The sequence below is a fragment of the Muntiacus reevesi genome, chromosome 4 (assembly GCF_963930625.1).
Source record: "Muntiacus reevesi chromosome 4, mMunRee1.1, whole genome shotgun sequence".
Taxonomy (NCBI): Eukaryota; Metazoa; Chordata; class Mammalia; order Artiodactyla; family Cervidae; genus Muntiacus; species Muntiacus reevesi.
In genome coordinates this window covers 151,129,771-151,144,625 of record NC_089252.1, presented here as the reverse complement: position 1 = coordinate 151,144,625, position 14,855 = coordinate 151,129,771, and the positions used below count along the sequence as shown (strand labels likewise).

Sequence of the window (14,855 nt, the reverse complement as noted above, 5' to 3'; positions counted from 1 at the left end):
TTTTCAGTGGTCATGTACAGATGGGAGAGTTGGACCTTAAAGGTTGAGGGCAAAAGAATTAATGCTTTCAAATTTTGGTTATGGAGAAGACTTGCGAGTCCCTTGGACTGCAAGGAGATCACACCAGTCCATCCTAAAGAAAATCAACTCTGAATATTCATTGGAAGGACTGATGCTGAAGCTGAAGGTCCAGTACTTTGGCCACCTGATGTGAAGAATCAACTCATTGAAAAAGACCCTGATGCTGGGAAAGACTGAAGGCAAGAGGAGTAGAAGGTGGCAGAGAATGAGATGGTTAGGTAGCATCACCGACTCAGTGGACATGAATTTGAGCAAACTCAGGAGATAATGAAGGACAGAAGAGCCTGGCGTGCTGCAGTTTATGGGACTGCAAAGATTTAGGGACTGAACAACAACAACTAAGACTCCCACTACCTCGATCCCACCACTTTCTAAAAATCGGTCTCTGCCCTCAGCCCTTTCCTCAGCCCATCCCTCATCTAGCATAGATCATGGTCGACCAGCATCATCACTCTCTTTCCAAAGACCCTGAGCTCTCTTATTCTTTCCCCCCTCCATACCATACTCTTGTCAAAACCCTGATTGTTAATCTGCCTTCCTCATACATGCACTGGCACCTGAAAATTGGTAAAGAAAAATCATATATGTAAACTTACTCATTTCTCTTTAAATTCAAATCACAGACTGAAACTCAGCAGGACCCTGTGGGGTCCTCCCAGGTGTAAACACTTTCTGTGGTCGCCTTGCCCTGTTTCTTATCTGTAGGAAATAGGTTTCATTCATCCTCCTAGACCTTCCTGAATACCACAGGGCAGAATCAAACAGTAATTGGGGAAGGGAGGGAATGCAGAAACAAAGGAGGAGCCATCAAGAAACAATAGTCAGTATTAAAGCAGGATGTTGGCTCCCCCTCAAGGGCCAGACAGAACAAAATCTTCGAGTTCTTCTAAAGGATCTAAAACCCCCATTGAGATGGAGGATGGTTAACCTTAGGCTAAACACAAGATTCCACCCTGTTACCCCATGGCTAATCACTCAGGAGGAAGTCATAGGCCCTGCAGCCCTCACCCCAAATTTTCCCATAAAACTTCTCCTCCAAAGCTGTCAGGCAGTTTGTAGTTTTTAAGTCACTAATTCTCCTTGCTGGCCCTGCAGTAAGCCTTTCTCTGCTCCACATTCTGACTTTTCCGTTTGGCCTCTCTGTGCGATGGGCACGCTAATGAACTTGATTGAGTTCAGTAACAAGTACACAAAAAAGACCCAGACGCCTTACTCTGTTTCTCTGATAGATTCCCCTCCCCATCCCCTATTCCAATCTCCCTTAACCTCCCATACCCTCCCTCATCCTTTGCCCACCAAGAGCTGCTTGCATGAATTGTCTCACAATGGGAGGTCCTATTGAGCCACACCTTCTGCTGCTGAAAATTAGCTGGGAGAATTGAGGAGGGACCACACGGAGGAAGGAGCTGCCTGCTAACCTCCCAGAGACCCTCATGCTGAATCCATCTTGGCTGAGAGATGGGCACACCACCAGGAAGGACCCCAAGCCAGACCAAATATGGGAACAAGCAAGATGATTGCCCAGAGACAACGTGGAAACTAACCCCGTTACCATTAAACCTGAGGCCATGAGCCATGTGGCAGAGCGGTTCTCCGGCTGCTCTCTGTCAGGGGGCACCTTCTCAATAAATTCTTTTGCTTTGTCAGGATGTGTTTTCCTTGACCAATTCATTTCCGAGTGTCAGACAAGAGCCCACTCTCGGCTCTTGAAAGGGTCCCACTTCTAGCAACATACCTCCACAGATAGGCCTCCGCACTGCTCTTCCCTGTGAGTCCAGGGGAGAAAGCGCTCTCCCCTCCTGAAGGGAGGCCCCTCTTCCATCCATGGCCCTTTATCCAAACCCCCTTGCTGTCATCAAGACTGTCTCCTTCTCTCACTTTCCTACATTGTCAACATCCCTTCTCAACCGTAGCACTCCACTGTTAACCCTGATATTTGTAAGGTACAGTTTGGGCGAGGCAGAAGAGGAAAGATGACCTCAACAGATGTAGGTTACCTTTATTCAGGCAAGGAGGGGCGACAGTCAGCCTAACGACCAGGCTGAGCACCGAGAGGGATCAGGGAGGCTTCATACTTATAGGGAGGTTTGTGGAAGTGATAAGGGAAATGTCAATCAGGCAGGATATTTTGAGTATTCTTTTGTTGAGATGACATTTGTAGTTGGGCAGGGGGTGATACGTCTTCTGAGCGGGTGTAGGGGGTGGAAGGTTTCCGGACAGGGGATGATAAGTCCCAGATAGATGCAACCGGCCTGGAGCATCAGGGTGGAACTAAAGTTATACTTTGTTTTCTCCAAAGTTAGATGATTCAGCAAGGGGCCTTTGAGACTGTTATTCTCTTTTCTAAGCCCAAAAGACTCCTTCAATATTCTCTAGTAGCTCTAACTTAAAAGAAAGGGACCTGACTTCATTCAATATGCCCCTCCATACTCCACACTATCTTTTCATCCCCATCACAGCAAAACTGCTTCAAACTTTTTCTCTCTTTGAAACTGAATAGGACCCTGCAGGACCCTCGTGGGAACAAAACCCTTTCCATGTCCCCTGTTTCTTGTTTGCAGGAAAAAAGGCTTCAGCCTTCCAGAACTTCTCTGAGTTCAGGAGGGAAGATTCAAACAGTTACTAATCAGGAGAGTGAGGGAATATAGAAACAAACGAAAGGCAGTCAAGAAACGGAGAATCAATTGTACAGCCCTGGGGAAGTGACCTGATTCCTCCTCAGGGGATGCGCATAGCAATCTGATACTGGCTCCTACACAGGAGTTGGGGCCCGCTCCAGGCGGAGGATTGTAACTTCAGGCTGAGCACAAGTGTGTGGACCCTAGACTGGTTGGAACAAAACGGCTGGTGACTGAGATTCCTAGAACATTACCCTGTCACCTTCCCAAAAACCAATCAGAAGGAAGTCACAAACCCTGCAGCCCTCACCCCAGATTTTGCTGTTAAAAACCTTTCCCTGAAAACTATAGGAGAGTTCAGGTTTTTTGAGCCACAAGGGGGCTGATTTTCCTTGTATGGCCGTGCAATAAACCTTTCTCTGCTTCAAACATTAAGGTTTTGTTTGGCCTCACTATGACAACAGACCTGGGTTTGGCAACATCTTCAGTGGGCTCCAGTCTGGCTTTCAGTTACATTTAAAACTACTTTTGTCAAAGTCATTTTTCTTCTCTGTTGTCAGATTCAAAGAACTTTTCTCTGTCCTTATCTTACCTCTCAGAAGCATTTGAGGAGGCAGTTAGCCTTCTCTTCCTTGCAATAATCTTCTCGGCTTCCTGACACAATGCATTCTTTCATTTCCTCTTACCTCAGTGCCTACTCCTTCTTACAGCAGGCGATCTCCTTCACAAACTCTTTGTTGGCATTCTTCAGAGTCACTCCAGGGCCCTCTTCTGTTTTCTCTCTACACTCCTCCCACCCAGTAGATTCCCACCACCTATATTTTGACCTATAATTGGTATCTACAATATAGATGTCACTTCTCAAGCCCAGTTACCTATAACCACCTTCAAACAATGTTCATTGAATGACTCACCAGCTTCATGAGCCCAAAATTGAATTTCAAGTTCAAACTCGTTCCCCATACTTTCACCATCTTACTAAATGTCTTCATTGTTCATCTCCCTGCTCAACCCACAGACCTCAAAATCTTCATGATCTCTTCATTTCCATCATTCATCACATTTAATCCATTGGAAAGTCCCACTGACTCTAGTTTTGCTACCTATTTCAAATATATCAATTTCTTTCCATTTATAATGCCATCAGAAAAAAAAAAAAATCCCATTAGGACATCTTATCCACTAGTGGTGCTGTGGATAAGAATCTACCTGCCAGTATTGGAGACACAGGTTTGATCCATGACCCCAGAAGATTCTACATGCCTCAGATCAACCAAGCCCATGCACAATTATTGAGCCCACACTCTAAAGCCCATGAACTGTAACTATCAAACCCACTTGCTGCAACTACTGAAGCCTGCATGCTCTAGGGCCCATAGGCTGCAACTATTGCGCCTGTATGCTGCAATTACTGAGTCAGTGCACCGCAGCTACTGAAATCCACATGCTCTAGGGCCTGTGAGCTGCAACAAGAGAAGCCTGTGCACTGAAATGAAGAGTAGCCCCTGTTAACTGTAACTAGAGAAAGCCTGTGAAAAGAATGAAGACCCAACATAGCCAATAATAATAATAAAATAAATAAAATGCCTCAGCTTTGCTCATGCCACCATCATTTCTTCATTTCCCATTTAGTCTACTAGATAGCCTTTTCCTTCCTTCTTTTTTCCCCTCCCTCCCCCTCTTCTTTCCTTCCTTCCTTCCTTCCTTTCCTCCTTCCTTCTTCAATTACAGAGTAAGAGCTCATGTGCCTACAGCACAGAAAGTCAAACTCTGACAGCAGATGTTTGCAGCTAAATAAGAGTTTATTTGCAGGGAGTCAAGCAAGAAGAATGGGCAGCTCATGCTCAGAATACTTGAGTACCCCAATGACTTTCAGACAAAGGGAACTCAGTGTTAGGGGGACTCTGTTTCACTTTCTGTCTCTCTTTCTTTCTTTCTCTTCTCTCTCTCCCTTTCTTTCTTCCTTCCTTCCTCCCTTCCTCTTTCTGCCTACTTTTTAATCTCTTGCCTATCTATCCCTTCCCATTCCATTCTCCATAGACAAGAAAGTGATTTTTAAAAAATAATTATTCCTTCACTCTTCCATAGCTTCTGTTGCACTTAGAATACTGCTTAACACGTCTTACACAACTCACGTTGATCTAGTCCCTACCCAATTCTGCATACTCTTCCCCTCTGCATTGCTTATCTCCATATATTCTACCCCAGTTCCTCAGACACAGCCGGTTCTTCTGCTTCAAAGCATTTGCACATGATCTTTCCCCTGCCAAGAACCTTTTTCCCACCATTTTTCGCACATCTAACTACTTCTTATCTTTCACAATGCACCTGGAATGTTACCACCCAGAGTAAAGTCTGTGCCATCTCTATTTTGTTTCCTTTCTAGAACTTATTATAATTTACTCATTTTTATTGACTTAGATTGTTCAGTGAAACTGAATATAAGCTGTGTGGGCAATGACCACATTTAACTTGTTCACCATGATATTCTTATAGTCTAGGACAGAAACTAGCAAACACATAGTTTTTTTTTAGTAAATTAAATAAGCAATCAATGACATACCTGGAGGGAGGTGACATGATAAAATTTATATTTTAGGGAAGTGGCTCTTTACTGAGGGGAATCTTCCCTCCCCCAGGGACATTTGGATATTTTTTATCGTCATGACTTGGGGAGGAGGAGGATTTGCTAGTAGGTAGAGACTAGGGCTACTGATGGCATCCTATAAGGTCTTGCATAACAGTGAATGATCTAGCCTCAAATGCTCATAGTATCAAGGTAACAGATCTTGTTTTAGAGAGATCAAAGTAAAATGTGAAGAACAGGTTACTGCTAATTAGTCTCTTCCTTGGTTGGCAATGGAGAGACAACTTATAAGGTTATTCCAGGTAAGAGAGGATGTCCTATAATGGAACAAAGAATGTGGTATGGAGAAAAGTAAATACATGTTTAGGCTGTTTGGATACAGGGTACATGTTTGGAGTTGATTGTACTTTGAGACAGAGAATCAGGTAGACAAAAAAAGATATCAAGTGTTACTCCCAGGCTTCTCATTTAGAGGTCTAGATAAAAGCAGTGCATTCATTGAGTCTGAAGCTGAGCTCACTTGGAAAGGAAGATGCAATTGGTGCTGAATGAAAAATTAAGTTAACAAATAGTTGTGGAACTCATAATTCAAACTTAATTCCATTGCTGAAATAAAAGCTAAAAAAAAAACCCAAAAAACCCTAAGATGTAAATTCTCAAAGATAAATCAAGACAAATCTTACAAAGGAGAAAAAATATGGTGTAAATAAGTAGCACACAGTCTAGTTACTATAGACATTTCACACAAGGGAAGAAGAGAGAATAACATGAAATTAGGCAAAAAGGAATAAAATCTTCAGAAATGCAGCGATTCAAAATACCTAGGAAAAAATCACTGAGATCATACAATAAAACAAAAATTGAATTTAAAATAAGCGAAGATGATAAAGAGAGGGAAAACCTTTAAAGTGAATGTATAATCCCCTTTGTAACCAAGCAGGACCTCATGGGACCTTCCCAGGATAGACCACTTCCCCATATCCTCTGCTGTAGCTCCTCTCTGAAGCACCCAGATGATAGCATCTCAAGCACATTTCCTGAGTTCTTCAGACGCTAAAAACCATCATCAAATGGAAGAAATGAACTACCTGATGGTCGTGAGCCCCCAGACCTTCTGGTGCCAAAGAGCTGATAATGTTACCTGCCCTATTAACCTCAACACCAACAGTCAGAGAATTGTGCATGAGCTGATCACATACCCTGGGATGCCCCTCTCCAGTCCTTGCCTTTAAAAAGGCTTTGCTGAAACCCTTCAGGTATTTGGGTGGTTTGGGGAAGGGGGGAATGACCTCCAGGTCCCACTCCCTTCTCCTGGCATGGTCCTACAATAAATAAACCTTTCTCTGCTCCAAACTCTGATATTTCAGTTTGTTTGGCCTCCCTGTGTATAGGGCACATGAATTTTATTGGCTAACACTTTTAGCACAAGTAGCAATTAAATTCCTACATGAAAGGAATTTAAACGTTTCATATATATATACATATATAAAAAGGGAGAGAGAGAGAGAAAGAGAGAAAAGACAATCGTATCCTATTTAAAATAATGGTGTTAGGGCTTCTGATTTGATGTTTATGACTTGAGTTTCTTCATTATAAAGAAGATTTCTATGTTCACAGACCCACAATATAAAAATACAGTTTTGACCAAAAGAAACTACTTTAAAATCAAGTCTGAATTGTAAAAGACTAGGATATTTTAAAATACTGGTTGTGGCAGGCTGAGAAATGCTCCCCACAAAGATATCAGATCCTGATCCCTGGCATCTGTAAATTTCACCTCATATGGAAAAGGGGTCTTTGCAGATGTAATTGAGTTAGGGATCTTGAGACCAGGAGGTTATCTGGAATTATGGTTACCCTAAATGCAATCACATGTAATCTTACAAGAAGGAGGCAGAGGAGATCTGACACAGTCAGAAGTTGAGCAAACACAGACAAGACAAGGCCACACGACCATGGAGGAAGATGAGAGGGGTGCAGTCACAAGCCAAGGAAAGCTGGGAGGCAGCAAAAGCTGGGAGGGGGAAGGAACAGATTCTCCCCAGACCCTTCAGAAGAATCGAGCCCTGCCAACACTGCTATTTCAGCCTGTTAATACTGATTTTGGATTTCTTGTGTCCAGTACTATGAAAGAATACATTTCTTTCATAATAAGACACAAAGCTTGCAGTTATGTCTTATTACAGCAGCTATAGGAATCTAACTTGAAAGTATTTTATATACTTCTATATGTTAAAATAGTTTTAATATTATCAATATAGAATAGAATGGGACATAGGTAATAGTGTTAAGAACTGAATTGTGTCCCCCACAAAATTCTTACACTGAAGCCCTAACCCCCAAGGTAACTATATTGGGGGATGAAGCAACCAAAAGTTAAATGAGGCCATTAAGTGGCGGTGGTGGGGGAGAGGGGTTGGTTTAATGCAATAGGATGTATCATTATGGGCTTCCCTGGTGGCTCAGCTGGTAAATAATCTGCATGCAATGTGGGAGATCTGGGTTTTATACCTGAGTTGGGAAGACTCCCTGGAGAGGGGAAAGGCTGCCCACTCTAGTATTCTGGCCTGGAGAATTCCTTGGACTGTATAGTTCATGGGGTTGCAAAGAGTTGGACACTGAGCGACTTTCAGTCTTTAGAAAAAAATTATAAGAAAAGGAAGAGTCTCTAGATACTTCTCTCTCTCTCTGCACACACACAAAAGAAAGGCCTATGAGCACAGAGTGTGAAGTTGACCATCTACAAGCCAGGAAGAGATGCCCCACCGAAAACCAACACTATACTTTCATCTTGAACTTCCAGCGTTCAGAATTGTGAGAAAATCCATTTTTGCTCTTTAAGCCATCCAGTGTGGTATTCTGTCATGATAGCTTAACTGTCTAATACAAATATCCTTTCTAACTTGCCTTTATCAGAAAGCTATTTTGCATTATTATGTTACTAATTGCTTACATATTCCTCCATAAATTGAGTTTGTGCTCAGTTATACAATTCAAGAAGAAAAAGACTGTACTTCAGAAAACTACAATCAGAGACCTTCCTGGTGGTCCAGTGGTTAAGAATCTACCTTCCAATGCAGGGACTGTGGGTTCGATCCCTTGTGAAGGAACTCGATCCCATTTGCCACAGAGCAACCAAGCCCACGTGCCCCAACAACTGAGCCCCAACAACGACAGCCCACACCACAACTAGTGAGAAGCCCATGCACTGCAACCAGAGAAGCCCTCACACAGCAATGAAAGATCCTGTACCAAGACCCAGTGCAGCCAGATAAATAGATAAAAATGAAAACTACAAGCATTTCACACCAAGCCTGTCACACACTTTGGACGTTGTCACAACCATCTCTAAGATGCCTGAAGCAGGTGCTCTTCATGCCTCTCCTACTTCTCTTTTCCTCATGTATGCATTATTGTCATTTAATAAGACAGCCATATAAAAAACAAAAGCACGGGGGGGAAACTGGAGATAAAACTTTTGAATATTAATTTCAAATCAAACCAACAAATATTTATTGTGGAATTATCAAATCCAATCCCAGGCTCCCTGCTAGCTATTAGTGATAGAAAGAGGAAAAATGCAGACAGGTTTCCCGACCTTATAGAGCTTAAAGTCTATCTAGATTTGTAAAATTAGGAAGACAAAAAATGAATAGGCATTTACAAAGGCAGTAGGGGTGTTGGGAAGCAGGAAGTTCATGGTAAGGGGCTGAACCCGGGAAAGCATGGAAGGCCTGCAGGATAAGTAAGAACATGTAACAAGAAATGTGGGGAGCATAGCAGGAGAGCAGCCTGGGATCAGCTTGGGTAAAGACATGGGAGAGTTATGAGAGCTGAACACACTGAAGTAAATAAAGAAAATTTAGAATGCTTGGAACTCAGGGAAGGAGAAGTGGAGACAGATGAGCAGAAATCTGATCTCAGAGAACATCGTTACTATGAGAGAAAGGTTAGTCTTGATCTGAGCTTAAGGAATATCCATGGAAAGATTTTAATGGGTAGAAATGGCCTGAATCAGTTCAGTTCAGTCACTCAGTTGTGTCCAACCCTGTGTGACCCCATGGACTGCAGCACGCCAGGCTTCCCTGTCCATCACCTACTCCCAGAGCTTACTCAAACTCATGTCCATTGAGTTGGTGATGCCATCCAATCATCTCGTCCTCTGTTTTCCCCTTCTCCTCCCACACTGAATTTTACCCAGCATCAGGATCTTTTCAGATGAATCAGTTCTTCACATCAGATGGCCAAAATATTGGAGTTTCAGCTTCAACCTCAGCCCTTCCAGTGAACACCCAAGACTAATTTCCATTAGGATGGACTGGTTGGATCTCCTTGCAGTCCAAGGGACTTTCAAGAGTCTTCTCCAACACCACAGTTTCAAAAGCATCAATTCTTTGGTGCTCAGCTTTCTTTATTGTCCAACTCTCACATCCATACATGACTACTGGAAAAACAATACTTTTGACTAGATGGGCCTTTGTTGGCAAAGTAATGTCTCTGCTTTTTAACATGCTGTCTAGGTTGGTCATAAATTTTCTTCCAAAGAGAAAGTGTCTTTTAATCTCGTGGCTGCAGTCACCATCTGCAGTGATTTTGGAGCCAAAAACAATTGTCTGTCACTGTTTCCACGGTTTCTCCATCTATTTTTCATGAATTGATGGGACCAGATGCCATGATCTTAGTTTTCTGAATGTTGAGTTTGAGGGCAACTTTTTCACTCTTCTCTTTCACTTTCATCAAGGGGCTCCTTAGTTCTTCTTCGTTTTCTGCCATAAAGGTGGTGTTATCTGCATATCTAAGGTTATTGATATTTCTCCCAGCAATCTTGATTCCAGCTTGTGCTTCATCCAGACCAGCATTTTTCATGATGTACTCTGCATATAAGTTAAATAAGCAGGGTGACAATATACAGCCTTGACATACTCCTTTCCCGATTTGGAACCAGTCTGTTGTTCTATGTCCAATTCTAACTGTTGCTTCCTGACCTGCATACAGGTTTCTCAAGAGGCAGGTCAGGTGGTCTGGTATTCCCATCTCTCTCAGAATTTTCCACAGTTTGTTGTTTATCACACAGTCAAAGGCTTTGGCATAGTCAATAAAGTAGAAGTAGATGTTTTTCTAGAACTCTCTTGCTTTTTCAATGATCCAATGGATGTTGGCAATTTGATCTCTGGTTCCTCTTCCTTTTCTAAATCCAGCTTGAACATCTGGAAGTTCACAGTTCACATACTGTTGAAATCTGGCTTGGAGAATTTTGAGCATGACTTTACTAGCATGTGAGATGAGTGAAATTGTGCAGTAGTTTGAGCATTCTTTGGCATTGCTTTTCTTTCAGATTGGAATGAAAATGGACCTTTTCTAGTCCTGTGGCCACTGCTGAGTTTTCCAGATTTGATGGCATATTGACTGCAGTACTTTCACAGCATCATCTTTTAGGATTTGAATTAGCTCAACTGGAATTCCATCACCTCCACTAGCTTTGTAGTGATGCTTCCTGAGTCTCACTTGACTTCACATTCCAGGATGTCTGGCTCTAGGTGAGTGATCACACCATCATGATTATCTGGGTTGTGAAGATCTTTTTTGTATAGTTCTTCTGTGTATTCTTGCCTCCTCTTCTTAATATCTTCTGTTTCTGTTAGGTCTATACCATTTCTGTCCTTTATTGAGCCCATCTTTGCATGAAATGTTCCCTTGGTATCTCTAATTTTCTTGAAGAGATCTCTAGTCTTTCCCATTCTATTGTTTTCCTCTATTTCTTTACATTGATCACCAAGGAAGGCTTTCTTATCTCTCCTTGCTATTCTTTGGAACTCTGCATTCGAATGGGTATATGTATCCTTTTCTCCTTTGTTTTTAGCATCTCTTGTTTTCAGAGCTATTTGTAAGGCCTCCTCAGACAACCCTTTGGCCTTTTTGCATTTCTTTTCATTGGGGATGGTCTTGATCACTGCCTCCTGTACAATGTCATGAACCTCCGTCCATAGTTCTTCAGGCACTCTGTCTATCAGGTCTAATCCCTTGTATCTGTTTGTCACTTCCACTGTATAATCCTAAGGGATTTGATTTAGGTCATACCTGAATGGTCTAGTGGTATTCCCTACTTTCTTCAATTTAAGTCTGATTTGGCAATAAGGAGTTCATGGTTTGAGCCACAGTCAGCCCCCGGTCTTGTTTTTGCTGACTGTATAGAACTTCTCCACCTTTGGCTGCAAAGAATATAATCAGTCTGATTATACTTTAAAAAAGGACCCTTCTGACTACAGCCCGAGGAAGAAGTTGGAGGAAAGCTAGAAGAAAAGCAAAGAGACATGTAGGGAACAAGTGCAAACAAGAGGACTGGTGATTTGGAATGCCTTTGCGGCTGTGGGGTTGGCTGGAATGGGGACAAACTGAAGAGGTGTTAGGAGAATGCATAGACAGGACTGGGTAATTAATTACATATGAGGGAGCAGAGAGGGAAGAGTCAAGCTGACTCCCAAGTTGCTGAATTCAGCAACTGTTTGTCCTATTTTACTATCACCAAAAGAAGGAAATACCGGTAAAGATTTGAGGTGAAAGAAGAGTTTGTTGAAATTTGAGATGTCTGTGAGACATTCAAGTCAACATGTGTTTTCTAATTTTAAAAGTAATATGATTTGGGGGATATCCATGTCAGTCCAGGGTTAAGATTCCACACTTCCGCCACAAAAGGAACAGGTTCAATCCCTGTTTGGGAACTAAGACCCCACATGCCACGTGCTGCTGCCAAAAATAAACTTAAAGATTTTTTAAATAATAAATTAATTTTTTTAAAGTAATATATTTGTGCTCGTTTCGGCAGCACATATACTAAAATTGGAACGATACAGAGAAGATTAGTATGGCCCCTGCGCAAGGATGACAGGCAAATTCGTGAAGCGTTCCATATTTTTTCCAGATAATCTGTGACAACGTTCACAAAAATATTATATTTCTGAAATTTTGCAGAAAAAAAAAGTAATCTATTTGTAGTAGATTATTTGGAAAATGGAGGCGAAAAAAGAAAGCAAACGTCATCTTTAATCCCACTACTCAGAGACAGTTACAGTTAAAACATGGGTGTATAGGCTTTTCTTTAAACTCACAAGCACAAGCAAATTAGGTATTAGAATATTGTTTTGTAATCTATTTTTCCCTTTAAAAATGAATCATGGCCATTTTAATTCTTGTTCTTCAACAATATTTTCAATGGCTGCCTAGGATTTCATTACATAAATTTGTTACAACTGATTTTAGCCATCCCCTGTTGCTATCAAATTGCTTTTGCTGTCAGAACATATTATGAGAGGACTTTAAGGGCAGTGAAACTATTCTGTATAATGCTATAATTGTAGTTACACGTCACATATATTTCAAAACCTATAGAATGTACATCACCAAGAATGAGCTGTAATGTAAACTATGGACTTTAGGTGATAATGGTGTGTCAGTGCAGATTCTTTCATTGTAACAAATGCACTATTTTTGTGTGAGATGTTGATAGTAAGGGAGATTGTGCATATGTGGGGCAGGAGACATGGGAAATCTCTGTACCTTCTGCTCACTTTTGCTGTGAACCCAAAACTGCTCTAAAACATAAAGTCTAGTATTATGATGAGCATCCGTGTATGCAAATCTGTTTGCACATTTCTGACTGTTTCCATAAGATAAAGTCTAATAAGTGGAATTGTCTGGTCAAAAGGTATGCTCATTTAACAACTTTGTGTTACCAAATGGGCCACCACTACTAAGAAAGTACACTTGAGTTGATTTTTCATTGCTGACTCAATGCTGCCCATAGTGTATTTCACTCTACACCTCCATTTACCCATCCTCAAACTCATGCTGTAAAAACCACATTGGATTTCTTGTCAAAAACATTCCTGTTTTCTTAACCACAATATAGTACCAAGGTCACTCTGCATTTTGATTACAAGCTAGCCGCATCTCTGAGAAAATGTGTGCCATGCTAATTTGTCTTTACTTAAAATTTCAAAGAAATTCCCACATGGATCCCAGATGTTGACCATTTAATGCAAGAAGGTGTTTCCTCATTACACAAATATGGTCCGTGTCCAAAATATTGGCATTGTTTAGTTTATGAATCACTTAAAATAACTACATCACAAAAAACAATGGTTCACGTGTGAGTCATAAATTAAACAATGCCAATTTTTTGATGTGCACCACATCCATATAATAAGGAAACACCTTCTTGGATTAAATGGTCAACATCTGGAATCCATGTGAGGGCTTTAAAAAAATTAGTGCTGTATTTTCTATTTTCCCAGTGTAGAAAGAAATTCAAAATGGAGGCAATTTTTTAAAAAATTTCCTTGCTGCAAATATCCTTGCATTGGTTGATACAAAAGCCTATATCAAAGCAATATAGTCAAATTCCATTATAGGAAATGCCACAGGAGTCTAAAGTGAAAGTTGATCAGACTCTTTGTGAACCCATGGACTATACAGTCCATGGAATTCTCCAGGCCAGGATACTGGAGTGGGTAGCCTTCCCTTCTCCAGGGGATCTTCCCAACCCAGGAATCAAACCAGGGTCTCCTGCATTGCAGATGGATTCTTTACCAGCTGAACCACAAGGGAAGCCCAAGAATATTGGAGTGGGTAGCCTATCCCTTCTCCAGCAGATTCTTTACCAACTGAGCTATCAGGGAAGCCAGAAGTCTAAGTCTTTTGTTTTTATTTATTCTAGACCTTATGCTGTGATATTGTGGAATATAGATGTAGTAGGTTGAATGTGCTCAGCTGCTCAGTCGTGTCTGACTCTTTGCAACTCCATGGACTGCAGCTTGCCAGGCTCCTCTGCCATGGGATTTTCCAGGCAAGAATACTGGAGTGGGTTGCCCTTTCTTCCTCCCAGGATCTTCCAGACCCAGGGATAGAACCCATGTCTCCTTTGTCTGCTGCATTGGCAGGAGCATTCTTTACCACTGAGCCATCTGGGAAGACCAGTGAGTTGAATAGTAGCACCAAAAAAAAAAAAAAAAAATGCCCATGTCATAACTCCTGAAACCTGTGAATGTGACCTTATTTGAAAAAAAGGTAGGGGGGTGGTGCTTTGCAGATGCAATTAAATTAAGGATCTTGAGATGTGATATTCCTGAACCTCAGCTCTAAATCCAATGACATGTGTCCTCATAAAGAAAGACTGAGGGAAGTTTGTGACAAAAATACATGGGACAGAAAAGCACAAAAAGTCAGAAGTAGAGATTAAAGTCACACAGCCCAAACCAAGAATTCCTAGAGGTACCAGAAGCTGAAGAGGTGGCTTCCTAAAACCTCTGAGGGACCAAGGCCCTGCTGACATCTTGATTTTGGATTTTAGCCTCCATAACTCCAGGAGAATAAACTTCTGTTGTTTTAAGCTGTAGTTTGTGGTAATTTGCTGCAACATCCCTAGGAAACCACAATGGGAATCCATTGTAATGGGATTGTTGTTGTTTCTTAGTTACTAAGTCATGTCCAACTCTTTTGTGACCCCATGGACTGTAGCCCACCAGGCTTCTCTGTCCATGGGATGTTTCAGGCAAGAATACTGCAGTGGGTTG

General features: G+C 41.6%; 1 non-coding gene across 1 annotated transcript; it reads left to right on the top strand.

Annotated features, from left to right (window-relative positions):
* Positions 1 to 12,093: 12,093 nt before the first annotated feature.
* LOC136167990 (U6 spliceosomal RNA) lies at positions 12,094 to 12,200 on the top strand. Its single transcript, XR_010663158.1, has one exon. It is a non-coding gene; the product is annotated as a U6 spliceosomal RNA (small nuclear RNA).
* The last annotated feature ends 2,655 nt before the right edge of the window (positions 12,201 to 14,855 follow it).